The sequence below is a fragment of the Phasianus colchicus genome, chromosome 5 (genome assembly GCF_987193195.1).
Source record: "Phasianus colchicus chromosome 5, bPhaCol1.hap1.1, whole genome shotgun sequence".
In the NCBI taxonomy this organism is placed as follows: domain Eukaryota; kingdom Metazoa; phylum Chordata; class Aves; order Galliformes; family Phasianidae; genus Phasianus; species Phasianus colchicus.
The window spans coordinates 34,265,493-34,288,960 of NC_143440.1; the positions used below are offsets into that span (position 1 = coordinate 34,265,493).

At 35.9% G+C, this 23,468-nt stretch overlaps 1 long non-coding RNA gene across 2 annotated transcripts; it reads right to left on the reverse strand.

The window, feature by feature from the left end:
* Window positions 1-2,704: 2,704 nt before the first annotated feature.
* Window positions 2,705-9,833, reverse strand: LOC116229042 (uncharacterized). Of its 2 annotated transcripts, XR_016467288.1 has the most exons (5): window positions 9,777-9,833; window positions 8,808-8,969; window positions 8,098-8,246; window positions 3,200-3,351; window positions 2,705-2,893 (listed from the first exon to the last, which is right to left on the reverse strand). It is a non-coding gene; the product is annotated as an uncharacterized LOC116229042 (long non-coding RNA). The 2 variants fall into 2 exon arrangements; XR_004166930.2 differs by lacking the exon at window positions 3,200-3,351 and having other exon boundaries at window positions 2,709-2,893.
* Between the last annotated feature and the right edge of the window lie 13,635 nt (window positions 9,834-23,468).

A 23,468-nucleotide genomic window follows, 5' to 3' on the forward strand; every position in this document is an offset into this window, starting at 1 on the left:
AATTCATTGCATCAAATAAATTTCTGGCTGATCATCCTAGCAAGTTCTTGAAGTATTCGTAAGGGTTGTAGGGCAAATTGAACTCCTCTGGAATATACTAACCCACAAACCCTGAATAAAATTTATGACAACTAAACATTCCAGAAGCTCCTACCTCCATGAATTCAATGCCTTTCAGAACTTTTCACTTTTTTTTTCCCCAACATCTGCGTGACCTACTTTCTTCTTATTAACTACGTTTTATTCTGTTACCGAAGACCAGAGGTTATACAGCATAGGAACTCTCTGCTTTATTTAAGACCGAAAAAACCTGTTGAATTCAATGTCACAGCAGAGTTTTGTGGTAGTGAGGAATTGCCTTGATAAATGGCCCTGACATTAATATTTTCATGACTCTACCTTCAATGTCATTGCATCACATTGCAGAGTGCTAAAGTAAGGCCACTGCTACCTTCTGACAACATATTAAGCTGAAACTCACTCTATCACTCTATTTCTGTATCCCATAGGCACAATAAATGGAGAAAATAACACATTTACAAACTGATAAAGCCCAGCAAAGCTAATAAAATCAGACACTTTATAGCTTGGCTAATAGTGTCCTTTGAAGGGCATAACATAACACATCATGTACTGCTTTGGAGGAAATCAAATTTCAGAATATTGCTGTACTGAATATCTGTTTGAATAGGCGGGAGATACTAAAGCTAATCAACTTATAATAGAAAAGTTTTAATTAATGCACTGTTTGTGTTAATGTGAATGTATTCGGCTTTGATAGGAGCAGCAATAACCTACCAAACTGTTCCAATTTCAGTAAGTGTTCTCTAAAAATTTTAGAAATATTTCAAATATTACACTCCCCTGCCTCACATTGTCTAACAGTCTATTAGAATCATCATATATCACCATAGAACACTGAATTTTTTTTTGTTAATGCCAGATAACTGTGACATTAGAATATTTTTTAATTGTTCTGGGCCCAGAAATCAATGTAAACTTTCATATTCTGATATGAGATTCTATGCAGCCATAAAAAGATATGAGTTATCTTTGTTGGCACATTATTAGTTTAAAATAATACTACCATTCCACATTTCTTTTGATCTGACAAAGCTTGATTTCACCATGCTTATCTGAAGTAAAAATTTCTAGTCTATGTTGACATCTAGCTGCTTATTCCAGCTACCTTGAGCCCAGACCCATTTTAACAGTGTTTGACCTGTAAGGAGTTCAATAACAAACTTTTTAAGTAGTATAGAAATGTGGTGAAGAATGCCTTGAAAAGAAATAGCACTTATTTGTGCTCTGATTTTATCAGATCTGACAAGCTAATCAAGGTTAGGGCTGGATACTAATAACAGGAGAATTCCAAGGGCAAACTAGACTGAGAAAGAAAGGCTGTACTCTTCCAGTTTTGTCATTATCTGGAAGATTCTGGAGAGAATTTTAGTGTGGTTTACAGGCCTTTTTGGTGTTTTAAGTCATAAAAATCTAAAAAGTGAGATCAACTTACTATAATTATTAAAAAATAACATGTAAACACACCAAAACCTAAAAACAGATAATAATGTTCTTTCTCCAGGGAGCTTAAAACTAAAAGGCACAGCAGTAGGTCAATAAATAGTAGCACAATCAATTATTATTATTATTTTAAAAACAACAATACGAGATATTGTTTGTGAATAATTTAAATGAAAACCATCAAATGATATGAAAGCTTTTATAAGTAACTGGCTTGTAATGCTTTCAAGGTACAGCCTTACCTTCCACTGAGCTTTAGTGCAATTGCTGATTTACGTCATTCACATTTATTTATATTTTGTCTTTGAAATGGATGCACATCTTAGGTATGTGAAATAATCTTTACTAATAGGAAGTTTGAAAACTCTTAAGAGATTTCAGAATTTAAAAATTCTAACCAGATTTTTGTGAAGTTATAGTTCTCTGAATACTGAATTACAGGACATACTTGTCTGAAAATCTACTCTCCATCTTGCAAAATAAGGGTGCACTATGCTGGCAGTTTGAACTAAGACAAAACTGACTGTTTTGAAAAATTCCTAAGAATGTTACAATGCAAACTATAAATAATACAATTTGCTAATTATTACAATAATTCTATAAAATGGCTAAAATATTTGAGTCAAATATCTTTGAAAAACATTTAGCCACGCCATATGCATGCTGCTCATATAGTTTTCTGCAGCATGAGAGAACTTCTACATAATGGACAGAAGTGACCAGATGACAGTAGTCTTTCACTCAGTGAAAGCATCCAGCTTTGGGAGCAGGTCCAAAACCATCTCATCGTGGATTATGCATGGCCTATTCTTTTCCCCATCCCTATCTACCATCGCAAGGGTCTGGGTCTAGAGAGCAATTAGTTTTACTATCAAAGACTGAGGCAAAGAAGGCATTAAGTAACTCAGCCTTACCATGATCCTTGGTCACTGTATTACCCTTGACATCCAACAAGGCGTGGAAATTCTCTCTTGCCATCCTCTTACTGTGGATGCTTTTATAGAAACATTTGTTATTGTCTTTCAGTGATATACTCCTTTGCTTCTGGCTTCTCTCATCTATCAGAATAACAGAAGGGAAATAGTTTAGAGAAACTTATATTCCCTTGGTGGTATGATGTTAGATATCAAAGTTTTATTTAATGAATAGGATACAAAATTGACTCAAACTTTTATTTCTTAGAAGGTAGATACTATTTAATAACAATTAAATTCTAATATTCCTAGTTTTACATCCTTAAGCTTCAGTCTGTAATTTCTGACAAATTAAAAATAAGCCATGTGCCATTTTCATAATGCATGAATTGAAGTATACATCACGCATGGCTCATCCTTCAAAGTTATGTGACGTTCAGCATCAGGACATATTCCTGCAATAAGTAGAAAAAGCATTAAAGGTTAGCCAAGGTGCCCTCACGTTGACTCGTAGCCTTGATATTCATACTGCTAAGCAGTGTGATAAAGTTTATGTTCCATTAGTGTGTGAATGTGCTCTTTGGAATTGCTTTTTCTTCATGACCAAGCAATTAGCAATAAGGAAAAGGGACACTGCAAGTGAAGCAGATCCCATCCAGAAGCACCCTGATGTCCTCTCTCAGCACTGTACCAGATAATGGTACTGTTACTGAAGATTATGAGCTTTAGTTTTGTATTCAGTAAAAATGAGATTAACAGACCAGTCAGATTTAAGTCCCTCCTTCTGTGTTTGAGGCTTTTTTCTTCTTTTTTCTACTTTTTTCTTTTCTTTCTTCTCTTTTTTTCTTTCCCTTTTCCAAGTAGTAGGAAAGTGCACAAGAAGGTAGAATTTCACTGTCAAGCAACAAACAATCTAAAACACAAAGAAACCTTACATGAAGTTTTCTTAAGTGAAAATATAAGAAGATTCAAACACCATACTAACTACCATGCATACTACTGCAGCTTTAAAATTATCAGGGTCTGATTTCAATGTTTAAACAAGTTCAAATATATGAGAAAGTGGTACACTACATTCTTAAGCTGCTATTCATCTCTGTGGGCCCCAGTCATCTTCCCTTCCATCTTCTTTGCTTTCCATCACCTTTCCTTACTTCTTTTTCCTTTCTATTGTTCCTTTCCTTTATTCCTTTGATTTTTTTTTCCCCCTTTTCCTCCCTTTCTCCCTCTCTTTCTTTCATTCCTTTCTTTCTTCTCTTATTACTTATTACTTTCCTTCATGTCTTTTTTCTTCTTTTCTTTTTCTCCTCTTTTCTTTCCCCTACTTTTCTTTTTCTCCTCTCATCTCTCCCTCACCTCTTGTGAACACAAAGCTAAAGCTTGGCCAAATCTCATTAACATGTGGGAATGTAAATAACAAACTAGAAAAACTTAAGTCTTACAAAGATCAGATAACCAAGGAGTGTAGGTAGCAAACATCCTAAAACAAGCAAACAAAGCAGTATTGTTAAGGTAAGAATTGTTAAGATACCAATTTTCTACATCTGCATTTGCAGAGATAACATTTTGAATAGATACATAGGAACTGAATGAATTTTTTTTTTCAAGTGTAAAGGATTTGTCTCCAGATAAGATACCTCATGAGTGTCTTCCAAGCTTCAATTAAAAAAAAAAACTGGTGAGCTAACAGCTTCATATTTGTAATGTATATAAATAAAAATGTTTTGAATTGATGGATTACACTGTAAAAACAAAGGCCTTCATTCTTAAAACTGATTTAAGGCAAATAGGAAGAATATAATCATTGAATGGTTTGGGTTGAAAGGGACCTTTAAGATTATCTAGTTCTAATCCCCCTGCTATAGGCAGTAACACCTCTCTTAGACCAGGTTGCTTAAAGCTCCATCCAGCCTGGCCTTGAAGGCTTCCAGGCAGGGGACATTCACAGTCTCACTGGCAGCCTGTTCCAGTGGGAACTTCACCAGACTGACATGCCCTTTCAAATGTAATGGATAGTGGCTTGGCAACTCCATCTACCAGTTCCCTCAGAACCTGTGGATGGATCTCATCAGGTCCCATGGACTTCCTCACCTTCATGTTCTTTAGATGGTTTCAAACCTGATCTTCACTTAAGCAGGCAGATCTTCCTTCTCCAAGTTCTTACCTTTGCTTTCTGCAGCTTGGATAGCGTAGCTAGAGTCCTTGCTGGTGAAGACCAAGACAAAGATGTCATTGAGCACCTCAGCTTACTCTGTATCCCTCGTGACCAGGTCTCCAGCTTCCTAACCTAAAAGGGCCCACATCCTCCCTGACCTTCTTTTAATCACTGATATACCTGTAGAATTTCTTCTTGTTCCCCTTTTACATCCCTAGCTAGATTTAATTGTCTCCATTTTAGCTTTCCTAACATTATCCCTGGCTGCTCAGACAACATCTTTGTAGTCCTCCCAGGTAAACCATTCTTACTTCCACTCACTAGACTTTCTTTTTGCACTTAAATAAGTCCAGGTATGCCTTGTTGATCCACAGAGGCCTCCCTTGTACTCTTCCTTGCCTTTCTTTTCCTCAGGATGCAGTGCATCTTGAGTAAATCATTGTTTATAATAGGATACATTGTTATGAACTCTGAACCAGTAACTTTAATCAGCTTATTGAGGATTCTACATAAGAAAAATAGCTAAATAAAACCTAACTTCACAAATAGAGAATTCAACTCTGTTTTACACTAGTTTCATTTGTAAACATTTCTGCCAGTCTAGACATTTGAAGCCTGAAGTCCAGTGGAATAAAACTTGATCTCATTTTATGATTAAGGCTGACATTTCAGGTAGAATATGAATTAGAGTGAAAATTAACAATGCTTATTATGCCTGGAGGTTGCAAATCCAGGTCCAGCAATGTGAGAATTAAGAACCCTTAGAAATATCTAGCAAGATCAAGAACTGCTAAGCATTTCCCTACAAGATCCAACAAGTTTATGAGAAGAAACTTTGTCAGAAGGCACAAGTCAGTGCTCATCCTGAAAATATAATAAAAGCTAAATGATTATTCTCCAGTTTAGTCAGGAGTCACAATACAGAAAGGAGAAGTGAGAGATAAGAAAAGTGGAAAGGAAAAAGTAGTAAGGAAAAGTAATAGAAAGCAAATAAGATGGAAAGGAATATGACTAGAGCCACAAAGATGAATAGCAGCTTAAGAGCGTAGAAAAGAAGTGAACGTAGTAGTTTTTACACATACAAGTAAGAAAAGATTCTGAAAAGGAGGGAATTGTTACAGATGACACTGCATGCTTTTATTTTGCTGAGCTTCATTCTCTTTCATCCATAGACTCCTAAAAAACATCCAGCAATAACGGAAGTCATATGTATATTCCTTTCCTCAAACAACTGTCATTCATATTCATAAGGCCAAATTGCTCTGAGGAGCATGGTCCACAGCAGAACCCAACAGCTCTGAACATTTTGCTCTCACAAGTACAGTATCACATCCTCTTAATTGATACAATGACACAGTGCTGTTTCATTTATCTTGTACTACCATGAAAGTTGGCTTATTGTCTACTTCAGACAATCTAAGCTTGTCAAAAGAATAAATAAAAGTGGCTTCCTGGAACAGTAATTTTTTTTTTATTTTTTTTTTTAAGTGACTATCTGGCAGGTACCAGTTCCTGAACTCATGTGCTAGAAAGGGGATAGAGGATAGCATTCTAACTTTTTGTTCCAACTCTAATTGTACTGACACTGGATTAGAACAGTCATTAGCAAAAATTCTCCTTGAAAATGTAAGATCTTCACCTAGGAAATTATAAGAAATGGCAACATAAAACCACTTTTTTTAGCTTCTTTTTTTTAATAGATTACATTTTAAGGACTTTTATTTTAAATCAATCTTCAACATTATTTGAATCTATTCTAAGGGGATCATAGTACTGTACATATAATTCCCAATTCTACTAATTCTATAGCATTATCAATTCCTTATATTGTTGAAATAATCTTCTATAAGCCCCTGGAAGATTAATGCTTTTATCTATGTAAATATAAAAGTAAACATAAAAAGTAACCTCTAATATGATATTAGAAGCAGCACTAGAAAGCTACTTGAAAGTCAGTTCAGAGTGCCTTTTCAGAAATCTTTAGCAGAACTAGCGCAGAGCATTCCAAAGGTAAACTAATGAAAAGTTTGGTTTGTTTCTTTCAATCTGCCATTAAAAATAAATGTTAAAATAATTTAATCAAGAGGCTGTAGCAGCCCCACAATTCAGAACAGGAATATGAAATATAGCCAAACCCATACTATCAGCAGCAAGGATAATCTACATTTCTTCTAGCAGGACTCATCTCACTAAGAGGGAAGTCCAGATAGACATCTATTTGCATGTGCTTTGTAGAAATCTATCACAATTTAGTAGGTAAGTTCACCTAAGATTTCATTTCTATTGAACGCTTATTTTCGTTTACGTCAAGTCCTATGGCAGGAACATATTCTTTCATTTACTGGATTTGTCTTGAATCTGTTTATTTACCATTCTGCCTTCCTTTGTTGTATGTGTAACAATGTTATGAAATGTTTCCTATGATTTCCTCTTCAGCTTTCCCTACAGCAGCTCAAATTGTTCACTAACTTTCATGAGAAGGGAAGATGAGAAAAGCTTCCATTGCAATTAGCTAGACTTTAGTTAGCAGGACAATAGCACAAAACATCACTTTTAGTTACCGGAAGTACCTCTATACTTATATTTATTAGAAAATTATTTTTCATAAGCTGCAATAATTCTTTTTTATAGTATTTAGATCAAAGAAGTGTATGCAAAGAGAAAAAATAGAAACAGATGAATTCACAAATTAACCCCAAAACATGCTAATTGTGCATTCTTACATTTGAGCTCTATTTAAATTTTTTACATTCTTACACAATAAGAATGTGTAACATTCCTAGTAACAAACTCCACATTTGCAAATTCAAGTAGGGATGCTTGACAGATTACATATTCTAGTTCAGTAACCTTGATTTTCTCTTTTACTGGTCCTCAGCAATTTAAAAGACATTGGCAGCCTAGGGGCATACTATTAAAATGGATTTCACATGATGTGCATTTCTTTTCAGTTTTTATTATTCTACTGAAAATTTAATATTGTTCTAAGAAAAATAAAAAGAATATTGTGTTCTATTCGTACTTCTCATCCCTATTCTTCTCAGGATTTCCTTGAAATAATGGTATTCAAAATGAAATGCAGGGCTGCTCTAATTTCCTAAAATGAGATTCTACAAGGGTTGGCAGCTACATTTTTTAAAAGCCCTTAAGAATTGGGAAATAAATAAATAAAATCTATCAACTTTTTTTTTTTTTCCAGTCAGAAGCTGTACGGTCTCTAAGTTCTACTATGTATATAAAAACTTTAATAATAATTTATTAATTTTTGAAGAGTTACACTTACAATAACGGAAGTGTGTTTTTCCCTGAGCACAGCATTTATAATAGTGAAAACTCATGAGTTGGACTTAATAATTAAGAGCAAAGTTTTCTTTGGTGTTTCTTTATCTGACAAAATAGTTTAGAATGATCTAAAATAATCTACAGAAATTGTTAGGAGTCTTAGCAAGGTTTCATATAGCCCTGCAGCAGATGATGGAGGATAAGCTTATTGAAATCATTTACCTTCAACTGGTGAACATCTCTGTGTTCCAATATGTGAGAACTGGTGCTGCAGCATCCAGAGAGGGGCAAGACAAGAGGACACTCACTCCACTCACAGGATTGAGCAGGAACACCCCACTGACTTGATGCATCAAGTCCTCCATTCCCCCCTGGAAAGTCAAAGCTAAGCAGCATCTGTTTTCAGGGAGGCCTAAAAGGAAAGCTCAATTGCTGTCACCCACGCAAACAAGGAAAGGAATGGGAACTCTTACACACAGGTACAGCTTTCTAGGAGGGAAGGAGAACACAGCGCAGCCAATGACCAGGCAAAAACCCGGATCCACAAGCAGCAGACAAGAGCCTCTGACCCACCCCCAGGCTGCATGGAGGCCACAGACTTCAACATGCCAGGGGGTCTTTCTCAGGGGGCCAAGGGCCAAATGGTGCAACACGCACCCCAACCACAGGGCTGTCACTTTGGCAGGTCACCAGCAGGTAACCACACCGAGTGGCTGGAGGAAGAGTGGCAGGGAAAGGGCACTACCCTGCTTACAGGGTGCCCTCGGGGTCCAGCGAGCTCCATTTCCCACTGGGGTGCGGAAAGGTGGCTCTCACCCTCCATACAGACGGCCACACTTCCCAGGCAGCCAAAGGAGCAACAAGGCAAAAGGCCAACTACAGCAAAAGACCTGAGCCCTGATTGCAGGAAGGTCGCCCAGCACAAAGCTGACCTGGACACCCAAGATGCCGGCAATGCTCTCATGTGACGTGACATGCTTTTGTCCAGGGAGCCTCTCTCTTTGCCCATCTGCAGTAGTTTCCTTCCTTCCTCTTCTTGCTCACTCTTGCCTCGGAGCTCCACCTCTTGATTCTTCTTTCTTCAGCAGCTGATCCTTCAGATGAAGGAGGCCACCCTTAGACCCGAGGACCGCCAACTGCCCCAGCTGAATCCTGAATGGAATCAGACTTTCTGCTCTGGTAGCATTGCTAACTTTTCCCAGGTACTTAAGCCACTAAATGTCAGGTGAGCATCTTTTTAATTCCCTGGCAGTCCTTTCCAGCATGGATTTTACTGCTCTTCTCTTTCCTCAGCCTAGGAATGGGATTTCTTATTTCAGGCACCCGCCACCCCTCAATTGGCATTTGCCTCATTCCCCTCACGTCTCAGCTCTCCAGCAACACCCTCCCCTTTCCTTTGCTCACATGTGGCACTCCTCAGCCCAGAAGTGGTATTTCTCTCCACCTTCCTCAGGTGCTTTTCTATCTGGGAACTCCATTTCTCTTCCGAGCCTCCTGTGTCACTCAGCACAGGTACAGCATTTGTCTTTTTCAGCCCAGAAACTTCTATCTGTGCTCCCTTCAGGCCATGAACAATTCCCACCTCTTCTTCCTTACTCCTGGCACTCCTCAGTCCAGGAAGGATTCCTGCCTCTCATCCCTCACACCCAGCACTCTTCAGCTCTGGAATGATTCTCACCTCCTCCCACACACTGTCAGACACTCCTCAGCCCAGGAGTGATTTCTACCTCCCACCCCACCTCTCATGTCCCCTTCAGCTAGGAAGGACACCCACCTCTCCCACCCCTCAATCCACCAACCATCCTCAGCAACTCTGCTCACGCTTTCCCGCTCTACATCATTCTGCCCTGCCACCACCTTCCTTCCTAAAAACCCAGCAGTGATGATGCTTGTCCCCTCACCTTAGACCAGACAGCTTTTTTCCAGTTTCCCACTTCAAACATTCATCAACTTGCCACACTCTGAAGAAAACACTGTCACTCACTTGCCTGTCGTGCGCCTTATATAGGTATCCCACTGCCTGCCAGCCAATAGGAGCAAAGAACGCCGCTCTTACTTCCCACTTTCTTTTTCTTTTTTTTTTTTTTTTTTTTTTTTTTCATCCCATTTCACCTTTTTCATTTGGGTGCAGCTGGGTGGGGGTTATCTCAAGGTTTTCTCTCAGGTGTTACTGCCTGTCCACTCAGAGCAGGGCCACCTAGCAGGTGGTCTCATCTCATAAACCAAGCACTCCCTCTGAGCCTTTCTTCTCTTCTGGTGTTTATTTGCTTTGATTGTTGCATTGACTTCTCAGGTGTCTGCCCCCAAGGGGAAGATCCCATCTGAACTTAGAAATATTGTTACAGAGAGAAAAATATGAAAATAGCTGATGCCTGATGGCCCCACCTCATCTAGTTTAACACTTAGCAGACAGATTGTATCTCATTGTAGCCATTTATTCCTGGAGTTTAATCTGCAGTTCCACTTCTTTGAATACCCCCTGGTCAGGTCACAGTAGTGACTGAGCAGCTCCATGGGGTAACAGCAGACAGCTGGAATATGTGTGCAGCTGCACTTCTTTCACCTGTTTATAGCCTGATAGAAACACAGTAAGGTATACATTCAAGATGTTATGAAAATGAGTATTTTTAACTATCATGAGAAACAAAATTTTTTTATTATTGTTATTTTATTTTTTATTTTTATTTTTATTTTTATTTTTTATTTATTTTTTTTTTTTGAGTAGTTGAGAGAAAAATTGTAAGTTTCCATGCAGAAGTTTTGTAACTGCAAGGTGTGGAGTGCATTCCCCAGGTGAGGTCTGTACCACCACCTAGTTAATGAGGCTGAACAAACACAGAGACCGTGGAAAACACCCACAAATTTGTTTTGCCTGAGTTAGCAATTCTCACTGGCTTTTGACTAAGATGTTATTCCAATTGTCCTTCCCATCTGGACCTTGTATATGTATGAGTCCATAGTGCCTGCAGAGAGAAATCCAGACCCCAGCAGGACCCACCTGGCCATGTTGGAGGCAAAGGGCTGTGTCTGAATGGCCTTCTGCATCTAATATAGCACACCCACACAATTCCATATATTAATATAAATTAAACTTAAGTAGTAGAAAACAGTGGATTTTCACTATAGGCCAATAGAATGCAACAGAAACTGTAAAAAATGAAGGGATCCTATCACACATGGCACAGCCAGCTACTGATAGCATGCCATCTTCTAAGGATTTTGATGATTTAATTATATAAATAGGGGGGATTTTTCCATCCTCAAAACTCCACTAAAGAATAAATAATTACAGCTCAAACAAACACAAATGAATTTTGAGCCTTATCATCACAATTATGATTTTACAACTGTTATTATGTGAGTAGGGTAGAGGACATTGGGTTCCAGAGATTATTTTTTCCTGGTTGTGATTTTAATTGATTGATGTTACTTAGCTTGCTGGGAGGCTATAAAGAAATGGCTTTAGTTTTCAGAAAGTGGATCCAGCTTCTTTATAGCCACCATTTCCACTTGCCTGTTGCTCTGCTCTCTACCTAATTCAGACACCTTAAAGGCCTGAGCCAAAACATTTTGAAGTAGTCTTACTATCGCTGTCTGTAAACTCAAGATCAAGTACTAGGCCTCCATCTGTTACTATTACAACAAGTGAAGCTGAAAAACTCTTTCAATCTCTCCTCCCTAAACAAAATTTTAACTCTTAACTATCTCTAATTCTGTATGGTGCTGATAAAGGTTCAGTAGAACATGTAAGTACACATTGAACTCTTATGTGTACTTCACCGCAGGCTTCCGTGGATCATTTTGCCTTAGAAATGCCCCAGAAATATTGTTCTTTCTTCAGGAAGCTTTTAAAATGAGTTTCTTGTCATAACCAATCATATAGCAAAAGAGAAATGCAGATCACATCTAATATTTAGGTGGAGCACAGTCATCTGGGACTGCTGCTGGGTCCTTATTCAGTGCAACAGCCAGTTTCCAAGCAACAAGAGATCCAGGCTTGGAGCTCCATAAAAATATGTTGCAAAAGTTCTTCATGATGTTATGTCACAAGTGCTTATAGTGTTTCAGCAAATTTGATTATGTTTTCACTGATGTTTACTGATATTCAAACATAATTGATTATAGTGATTTGGGCCAGACTCATGTTGTGAATATAGCAGGCAAATAATGAGATCTGTTATAAACACATTTATAAAAGAAGAAAATGTCTGAATGCTTGGTAAATTCAGAGAAATTGAAAGAAGTATCTGACATCTGTATTAACTCAAACCCCTAAAAGAGCTAGACTTGATTACATTGCTTTAGACTTATTACAGGTTGAATTTTACTTTATCATAGAATCATAGAATGGCTTGAGATGGAAGGGACATCAAGGATTATCAGCTCCAGCCTCCCTGCTGCAGGTGGGGCTGCCAACCTCCATACCTAATACTAGACCAGTCTTCCCAGGGCCTAATCCAACCTGGCCTTGAACACCTCCATGAATGGGGCATCCACAACCTCTCTTAACAGCCTGTCAGCTGCATAAAAGGAAATTACCTGCTTTCTAATGATACACTGAGTTTATTGCTTATTTTATCAATTCCAGGCACAAGCCTACAGATGAATTCCACCTTCTCCGTCTGCAGTCCCACTTCTTGGTTTTTCTTAGCAGTATCAATTTCATCTTTATCCATTTCTTCCCTTTTACCTCCTGGAATACACACCTCCCCAGGTGGTCTTCTCAACTGGAATTTAAATTGGAATAATAACTGGAATTACTACTGTTATACATAATGAGCTTGTTTCGTCTTGTATGGCTCATTTTGCAGAACCACTTCAATGATATTATGATTTTATAAGCCCACCCTAGTGCCACCAGCCTGCAGGCAGGCTTTCCTTTAAAATCAGAAGATCATAAAACATCCTAAGTTGGATCACCAAGTTCTACTTCTGGATCCACTCAGCACCACCCAAACCCAGTGTCTGAAGGTGAGCGGTGTCCAAATGTGTTCCTTGAGCTCAGGCAGCTCCCCACAGCTCTGAGGAGCATGTTCCTTTTAATGCTGCAGCCTAGCATGAGAGTTGCTGCATAACCAGAGCTCCTCTGTTTTAATTAAAATATTGTCTATATGACAACCATTTTTCTTCATGGCAAGAAAATTATTTACAATGACATTTTCAATTGAATTCTGCTGGAACTTCATATATTTGGGCCAACAACTCAAATGCCAGGGCAATTAAAAAGCTAAAACAGATCTGAAAAGATTTACAGTTAATCAATGCATGGAGGGAAATTCATTAAACTACTTAGAGTAGATATTTTCCTCACTAATAGACAGAAATTTTACCTTCAATTTCTCAAATTCCTCCTAAGATCTGGAATCATGTTACTTCTACCATTTCCACACTCAACACCTTTCTGACATGGAAAAATTCAGGTGTCAATCTGTTTTTTAGTAGCAAGCATATAATAAAAACTGTAAAACTGTTTAGAGGTGAAATAAGTGCTCCAATATTTCTAAGCAGCTCTACTTGATCTTGAACAAGATTGAAAGACAGTAGGGACTCTATTGAAAGGCATTAAAGATATTTTCATTGCACTACTGATTCTGTAAACTTCGCTCTATGCCAGATTTGCCAGTTTGATAAAACATTTCTCTCTATCAAGTAAATATTTCGGTTAAGACCTACAAAATCTTATTTCCACTTTTTGTTATATCAAAATAACCTTGAAGACATTTCTGTAAACCAAAAAAGCTAAGACTGTGGCATAAAGATATCAACTCTTCCCTTCTACAATGTGCCACACTATGACTATTTCAAATGATTATCTGAATTATTTCTGTTTTTCATATCCTTATTATTTTCTTTATTTTCTTCTATTTTCCCTCTTGGTTTCACAGGAAGATATAATTAAATATTTTTCTCTGTTCTGTATAGTACTAAACTAATATGTTCTATGGAAGCATGATTTTCAGCTCCAGAGTTAAGAATGGTCCAAGTTTTGTGTGCAAAGCAAGGAATGAATGACATTATTTTGTAACAAAGCTATGTATTTCTGTTGTTTTCTGAACATTTCAAACTAAACTTTTGTGACTGAATTTAAAAATTTTATCCTGTTATTTGGGCTTGACAAATATTGCTCCTCTGCCTTCTATTATCCTCAGAATAAGAGGATAATTTTCAGGATTTCCTGTGTTCTTCAGTCAATGTTTGAAGGATTTCTTGTTATAGCCCGTACTTAATATCCCAAAGGATGAATGGATTCTTGCTCTTATGGGCTCATTCCTGAAATGGTTTATCCACAGAGGCTAATACATACTATTTTACTGCAAAGAATTCCATAAAGCATTGTCTCCTTTCAAACTTTACAAACATTTTGGCTATTATTCTGAGATAGCTATCTGCCTCTCATTGTTTTCAGTTTTTTCATAAGAAAGATATCTACTGGCTTTTTCTATGGGAGCAGTTAGAATTTTCCAAGAGAGATCAGCAACTTAACAGCATATAGCAGAAAATTGAGACCATTTTGAAAATAAGTGATGTATGATCTTCTCTGAGAATTTTAAAAATCTAGTGAAAGTAGTGGTAAATGTGTCTTCTTAACTTTTTTCATAATTTAGTTTGAAAAAATAACTCTCTTGTTTTGTTTTTTCCTAAGGCTGAATTGAACATTCTTTCTGAGAGACCCTTGTAATTTTTACATACATAACCTTGCTCACTAACTAATTTATGTATTTAGATATTCTTAGCACAAGGAAGTCCTTAAGAAAGTCTTTCTTAATATCTAATGGCTTAATTTTCTACAAATTAAGATCAGTATTTCTTGCCCTATCCACTGGCATAGAAAATACTGTTGTTTTTTATGGCTTTTTTTTTTTTTTTAATATATATATATATATTTAAATATAATAATAATATAAATTAAAATAAAAAATTAGTTGTTTCAACCTTTCTACTGGTCGTATTTCATAGATACTTGCCTTCTTAATCATATTCCTCAGGACTGACTCCAGTACCCAAAAGCATTACTCCAAAAACTGATCAAAATTATGACAAAATATTCCATGAGAACCTCATCAAGTAAAGGAGCAGAATTATTTGTATATGCAAAATAATTGCATACAGTGAGTATATGACTATACACACCTGCAGTTTAACTTTTCAGACTTCATGGTCACCTACTTATTTCCCATCTTGTATTTACTATTGCTTTTTTGAGAATGGTAGTTTGTACGCATCAAACTGAATTCTATTTTCTTCGTGTAACATGATTTTGCCAGTCTATCAAGATCAGTCATTTCAGAAGTATGTCATCTGTCCTCGTTTGTGTGTAGACTTTGTGTAAACCTACATTGCATTTCAGCAACCAGGCAAGTAATGTCAGTGCTGACCAGAACAGGATTTGGGACAGACTTTCTATTAACCAGTGGTTATTAATCTCTAGCCACATGGTGTTTTTACAAAAATATTTGCTTACAAAAAATAGTATGTGAGACCTCTCATTCTATCATTAAAATCACTTCTCCTGCTTTATTCCATATCTATACTCCAATCATTGATTAGAAGAGAAAGTTTATCTGGCTTGACATGTGTTCTTCCTTACAAATCCATTTCAGCTGCTTCTTCACCTTGCTATCCTCTATGCTCATAAGTAAGTTGTTCAATAATTTATTCTACCATCTTTTGGGGCAACAAAGTTCACCTGTCTGGTCTGTAATCTTCTCATTTTAATATTTTAAGGTAGCTTAATTAGCATTGGAACATTGTCATGTTGCTAGTATATATTGTGAAAAAAAAAAAAAAAAAAAAAAAAAAAGATTGTTAACTACCTGCAGTATCTAAGATTCAGTGAATTTGGTGCTTTAAACTGACAGAGAAATTTACAGGAAACTGCTTTGAACAATGAATTGCAGGTACATAGCCTGAAAGGAAAAAGGGGGATTGGCTTAAAACATTTTGGAAGTAAGGGAAAGCCTCCTAGCTGGGGATTCTGACTTTGGATAAGGCCCTTAGTATGTGTCTTGCACTTGCATGAGTCTGGCACCTGCATCAGTTTGACAGATAGATCAATTTATGAGCCTGACTATGCAAACTGAGAAGTATTCACAATGGCTTTGCCTTTACACAAAATGGGAAACAATGATATACAGACCATAATTTTTATTGACAAATGTAGTACTGCAATTTTATGGGAGTCATCACTGTGATAAAGTTTTCTGTGTCCATTCTGAACAATGGAATCACAGTGAACTATACTACGATTGAGTAAGTAAAAATGGAGAATTTGAGGAATTTTATATTCTAATAAATCTGCAGCTAAATAAAATATCTAGAGGAAGGTTTTTGCTTTGCAATCATTTTATAATCATTTTATTCTGTTTTAAAATCAGTCAATCAAACAAAATCACACTAAATATAAACCAAGGAAATGATATTTCTTCTTTTGTGAGTTATTTATGAAACTATAAGGTCACCATCTGGTAGTTGTCTTAATATCCATAATGCAAACTTCTTTTTGAACAGCTGTTGATCTGTGACTGTGGGGTTTTAATTTAATCTGAAAAAGAATATGGAAGAATATGGGTTCAAATACTCTCACGCTGAGGATTCTTTTTCCAAAATTTCACCAAAAATTTCCTAAGTGGAATATGGAATGATCAAAACAACTTTAGACTAATGATTATCCTACTAAAATGAAGGGAACAAAGGACACTATAATGACTTTAGACAGGGTGGATTCCTTTGTCTTTTCTCTTATGCATCCAGCATTCAATACCCGGCACTATTGAGGCCAGAGTTTGGAAGAGTGCCAATAGGGACTTGGCCTGGTTTGTTTCCAACCGCTTTTAATGTGCAGATATCTATGCACTGTATCAGACATTATGAGAGGTAACTCCAGTAATTCTGAGAAGAACATTAATTGTCAGAGCAGTACTTCAGAAATGTGCTATAATATTGCCTCAGCCATTACTATCAATAGCAACTTAGAGCCACGACAAAAGTTCTTCTACCGAAATTGGGATGTAATTTGTACGTAACTACTGGAATCATTTTTAAAAAAGATTGTTAAGAAGTTTGATAAGGCCTTTCTTGCTTTAATGGAGAAAATCAGGACAAGATTTGACAGTGATAACTACATGGGTAATAAAGTTATATGACTTAATGTTATGTTTGTAAAGAAAGATCAAATTTTCTGATTAAAAGGTAAGGAAAAACTATTTCATTAAAATACCATTTTAACAATTTCAGTAATGGTACTAATCCCTCATTTTATACCAGACCTGGCATAAAAGCATATATTTGTTTATCAACATACTAACACATTTAAAAAACATATGCTAATCTTGAATATATGCTAGAATTCTTCAGTCATAAAATTAGGTTTTACAATGTGCTGTGAGAAATTAATGCAATTTATGAAATGTGCTTCATTAACATCTACGGCTCCAAGGCAGTCTTTGATGATGTGTAGTTTCTTAGTACCCGTGGGACCATTGTCAATAAGCAACGACTGCAAGCAATGCATGTCCTGCAACCAGGTTTTGAAGATCAATGAATTTGTCATAGAAATTCAAACAATCTTATTTAATTTATTGTTACTGTTGCTTATAGAATTATTTAAGTAAAATCAAGCTAAACATGGAATTTACTTTATGGCCAGGGAGTTGAAACTACACAGAAGAGATTTACAGAGCATTCGATTTGCATAAATACAGAATTATTCTTGACAAGAAGCTTCAGAGATATTCAAGATTTAAGCCAATACAGTTCTGCACTTTAAAAATCATGCATAATGTTAGACAGCTCTAGAATTAGATACCTCATTAATGCTGTTAAATCATATGAAAGCCTGCATTCTGAAAAACAAACAAACAAACAAACAAACCTTCAAAAGTACTTAATGTCAGAAAAACAGAACTTCATTTGCAAAGAGCATTATAAAAACAAGATTCGGAATGAAATCTTTATGAGATAAATTTTGAAGAAATCTAGAATGAACAGAAGAAGGATTTTTGTTTTTTGGGAGGGGCATGTCATATTGATCTTGATTATTTTACCGTTATGACTTTACTGTTGCCTCCAGACTAGGATTTTTTGCTTTGACCAAATGATGTTAATTAACAAATGCATAACACATCGTAAGAAAATATTGTCCTGTATAAAAAGAAGAAAATCTGTGGCCCTTTGAACGTAAACAGTGCAGATTCATGTTTCTGAATTACTGGCTGAATCCAAGACCTTGAATAAAAATAACAAGATGGATAAAAATCTGCCAGGATTTTATGGCATATTGTTCACATTTCTCTTTCCCTGAAATGTTCTTATTCAGAACAATTAATTTTTTATTGCAGTAAGTAAACTGAGGTAAAATTCAAGAAAATATATATATATATATATATATCAAATCAAAACTACATTTTTGGGGCTTCTAAATAGCTTTTATGGATAGGTCAAATTTTGAGAAAAAGCTATCTATAAGTGCCATATTTCAATGCATTTACTTACAATCTAGGCAGTTTCCAGTGGATGAAAACTCAAGATTGGATTTGGTGTTTAGGCTAAGACTATTCAACTTGGACATTTTGTGACTAAGTCAGTGGTGGTTTCTGTTTACAATTTGCAATAACTGTTTGTTGCCTAAATGCTTTAATATTATTGTATCACACTGTATTTCACGTTATAGTCCTAATTTGGAAAGAAAAAAAGGAGAAAGCCTCTGTATTTTTTCAGAAAAAATAAATAAAATAGTTATTTTTTAGTATTAGAATTTCTTAAGTGTGACAATCACTACTTTAGCCAATTGAAATGTTAGATGTTACTGCTAGGTAGTATTTTTCTTGTTACTTTTAGGTAAATATGTTCTCACTCACTAAAATATTGTGTTTTAGACAGACTATAACTATTCACATTTTAAAGTTGTCAAAATATTTTATACTTTGTAAAAACTCTATCTTCCCAGTTTTTATAGAAAGTAAAAATTTTTAGTGTTCTTTATAAACAGGGAATTATCAAAAATTGTAACTTACTCAAGATCTCATTGCTAATTTGTGGCAGAATAACTAATGTTAAATTTTGCTTACAAAATCTTTGTTATATAGTTCTTTTTTTAAAGAGATTGAAAGACTTAGAAGTTTAAATATTTTGAAATCATTTCTTATGGACATTTGTTTGTTTGTTAGTTTGTTTTTTGTTTTTCCATTTAGTTTCATTTTAAGGTCTGCTTAAATCTAGATGATACATTTCGACTAATTATGGATTGGACCAGGCTCTTTTCGCGCAGTGCCAAATGACAAAACAAAGGGAAATAGATGCAAACTGAGACAAAGGAAATTTGTTATGAACATGGAGAAAAATTTCTTTATTTTGAAGGTGACAGATCACCAGAACAAGCTGACCAGAGGTTGTAGAAGTTCCTTCTCTGGAGATATTCAAAATCCACCTAGACACTTCACTGTGTAGCCTCCTGTAGGGAACTGCTTTAACAGAGTGGTTGGACTAGATCATCTCTAGAGGTCCTCTCCAACCACTATGATTCTGTGATTCTGTTATATTATTATTATGTTATAATATTGTATATCCCATTCTGTTATTATTATTACATGTACTCATAAACTCTTCTACCAGAAAATCACGAAAGATTTCTGAAGTTACTCCACAATACTCGCACTGGTAGTCATGTTTTGTACAGCAAGGACTGAACAATATTAATATTCCATAATGAAAATATCGCATTTTACAAACAGACATGTGCAGGCTGTAAATAACATACTACATTTTATAGATGATTTTGCAATCTTAAAAATAGTATGAATATTCCAGTAGTATGAAGGCTGTTCTGAAAGTAATGCCTCCTATTTTATTATGTTGGTCCACAATGTCAAAGGTGAATGGTGATGATATGGCAGTAGAGGTTGAATATTCCCACCAATACTCCATTACATTTTGCCATGAGACAGAGGGGTAGTTTCACAAAATTTTGTCTGACATGGAAGTGTTTGTTAAGTAAAGGTGTGAAATTGAATTCCTCCATGCAGAAAAAGTTGCATACATTGACATCTACTGACTTTTGCTGAATGTTTCTGGAGACCAAGCAGTGGATGGTGTGTTTCAGCAGTAATGACCACATCAGTAGGTACCTCTGCTTATTTTTACAAGCCCAGCATACAGGCTCTAGAAAATGCACAGAAAATGGTGGTGAGTATGTTGAAAATAGTGTTGTGTAGCTGAGAATTTGTGGTCAAACATTGTTATTGTGATCTTTGCATCCGTTGTAGTTTCCATGGAAATAAATTAGAGGCATTAGTTTTGGAGCAACTTGACAGGTCACATTCTTTGAGATCACATTTTTTAAGCATGAGTGAGTACCTATATTTAATGTGAGATACATTCACATACACACACATTTTAAAATATTTATATTGCACTATGTATTCTACAGCATCTTTATACATTTCTACAATGTACTTACCTTTGAATATATTCACATGAACCTTTTAAGTATTTAGAATTGTCACTGTCTTTTCTCACGGACTTATTGTTTACTTTGGATATATATACTTTTTGTATCTCTATTGTTTTTACAAAACAGAAAAAATTTGAACTACATATAAACATACCATACTTCCATTTACGTAAATCTGCATTAGCCCAAACCAATTGCATTGTTTACACAAGAATTAAGTGCAGTGTAGTAAAAGATTACAGAAATGAATTGTGTACAAATAAAGCACAAATAAACTAAGTGCTATCTGAAAGAATAATGAACTGTTGATTAATAATGCATTAGAAGTTAACATTGAAATCAAATTAGTCATCTCTGGAAGTCTGTATGCTCTGTTTTTTTCTTGTCACTGATGGTGCAGTAATAGTTTTTAAAGCAAGTTTGTTTCTATGACGAGTTCATTTAATATTCAGTATAATAGCACTAATAATAATGAGCTCATTTGTCTACCATTATATAAACATTAGATAATGGATATCTATATTAAAGTGTTACTGTTATGACGGTGGGTTTTTTCTTCATTTGGTACTCAGTGCTAAATCTTTCAAGCAAAGCTTTTATGCAAATTGCTGTTTTATCTTTGAATCAAAACTAGTTTAGTGGACTCTGGAATCCCATTATCATCAAAGATGCTTTTGATACGAGACTCCCAGTAACTTGACCTGCCATGAGTTTTATTGTCATTAGTTCTCTCCCAGCTTTTTCCTATTATCTTTTCTCCCTTCATAAGCTTTGTACCCACTGCTACTTGTAGCAATGTAAAAAAAATGTATAGTGATACACTTGTGAAAGTGCTCTGCAGATGTTAGTAACATTGAGGTGTCATAGCTTAATACACTGGATTGCTCTTCAATGAATGATCTGTATAGCTAGCCCCATAAAGATTGCCAGTGCTGTACTTGTATTTTCAATGCGGAAGATATTTATATTAAAGATTAAGATATATAAGCAGCAGGAAAGCACAGACTGGAATTTTATTTTTTCTTTTAATGTTTATTGTATTCCAAAATTCTTCAAAGTTGATGTTGTGGAACAGTTTGTTCATAGTCATTTTTCTATGAAGTCATTTTAAGGCATCAAAATATAGGCAGAATCTTATCAGATGACTTTTTTTCCATAATGTGTGAATATAGAAAAATAACATACAATCCTAACTGGCTCAGCTTCACATATACAGTCTTTCTTTGTATCTGCATTGCTTAATAGGCAGCTGTCCCTATGGTAGGATAAAGTAGACACTGTTTTCTATCCTGTTTCTGTTTGTATGACCCTACTCCTAGGGCAACACATCCATACTTTTTTTGCATACTTCAAATCTCAATCATGCCTTACTGTTGTTCTTTATAACATGCAACACTAGGGTCTTCTAAGAAGGATCTTGGGTCTGACTTCCCTGGCTGTGTTGTCTCCATCTCATCACCAAAAAATATAACTGGCAGTCTCAATCCAAACCTGTCCTTCCTCTCAGGGTTGCACCCATTCACATGCCATCTGGGTAGGGTTAGCCTATTTTTCTACTTGTGACTGTGCTCAAAAAAACTGTATACATTGTAAGAACGCAGAATTAAGATTTATGTCAGGTTTAGGCCTGAAGATCATGTATAAGGCTCTCTCTAAAATGAGAACAGAGATATTCCATAATAAGCAGGGGTCCGGAAGGACAAAACATTGAACAGTATGAGATAATGGACCCATATATTGGGGGTTGGAGTTGGTGCTCTCTGGAGGTCCCTTCCCAACCCCTAAAATTCTATGATATCAGTATCATCAACACTTGGTAAATCCAATATTCCACTCCTATTAACTTAAAGCGACTGGGGAAGAGGAATGACAATTATTATTACAACAATCATAGAAACATAGAATAGCTGGGGTTGAAAAAGACCTCGAAGATCATCTTTGAGTTTCAACCCTCCTGCTGTGGGCTGGGTTGCCAACCACTAGACCAGGCTGTCCAGATTCACATCCAGCCTTGCGCTCAGTGATGGGGCATCTACAACCTCTCTGGGCAACACAGAGGGTGTGTCACCACCTTCTGGGTGAAAAACTTCTCCTAATATCTAACCTAAATCTCCCCTGTCTTGGTTTAAAACCATTCCCCTTGTCCTATCACTATGCATCCATGTAAACAGTTGTTCCCTCTCCTGTCTATATGCTCCCTTCATGTTCGGGAAGGCCACAGGGAGGTCTCCCCAGAGCCTTCTCTTCTCCAAGCTAGACAAGCCCAGTAGCCCAAGTAGAAATAATAACACAGGCAGAATAAAGATCAAACTTTAGGGAATAAAGATAAAACTATTTTAAGTGGAAATAAAACTGTTTCAAGTGGAACAAGCAATCTAAAATAAAAAAAAAAAAAAAAAAAAAGATGAAAGCTATTTTGAAGAGAAAAAGAGGAGAAAGATAATGATGACAAAGATAAAAAAACAGACAAAAAGACAAAGAGATAAAGAAGATTACTTTTGAACAAAAAGTAAATATTGCAAAAGTACTTCATGAGAACATGGAGTGAGAATAAAATTCGTAAAAATAGAGAAAGAATTGATGAAGATGTTCTGGAATGAAGAATTAAAAAAAATACTAGTAACTCAGAGGTATTGTGTAAATACAAGTTACAGTAAACTTGGTTTTACAGAATTTCTCAAAGTGTGCTTGGTATTTAGGAAACAGAAAATGACTTTCAGGAAGTTCTAAGTTATTCTACTGAATGCACAAGTCTCAGAATTTGATAATTCAATATATCTGTAAAATTTTGTGAGCTATTGCACTGACTGACTGAAAATCAGACAGAAATGAGAAATGATTGCCCTATATCCCACAGCTTTGCAACTTTGGGGCATCCAGATCAGCATCCGCCTACTGATAACTTCATGTTAACTCATGCTGTGTTTGTTATTTTGTTAATGCCAAGAAAGTTTTCTGGACAAAAAACAACAACTGTCTCAAATTTTAGAGTGGATAAACTACAGTAATTGTTTTTTCTCCCTTAGTTTCCTGTAGCTGGTATAAAATCCAAGTTACTGAATAATTTTTCAATCCTAAACAGAAAGTAGAAAGTAGCTGCTAACATGATATTTCTGGGATAGGATCTTAAGCAGTCACTTGATTA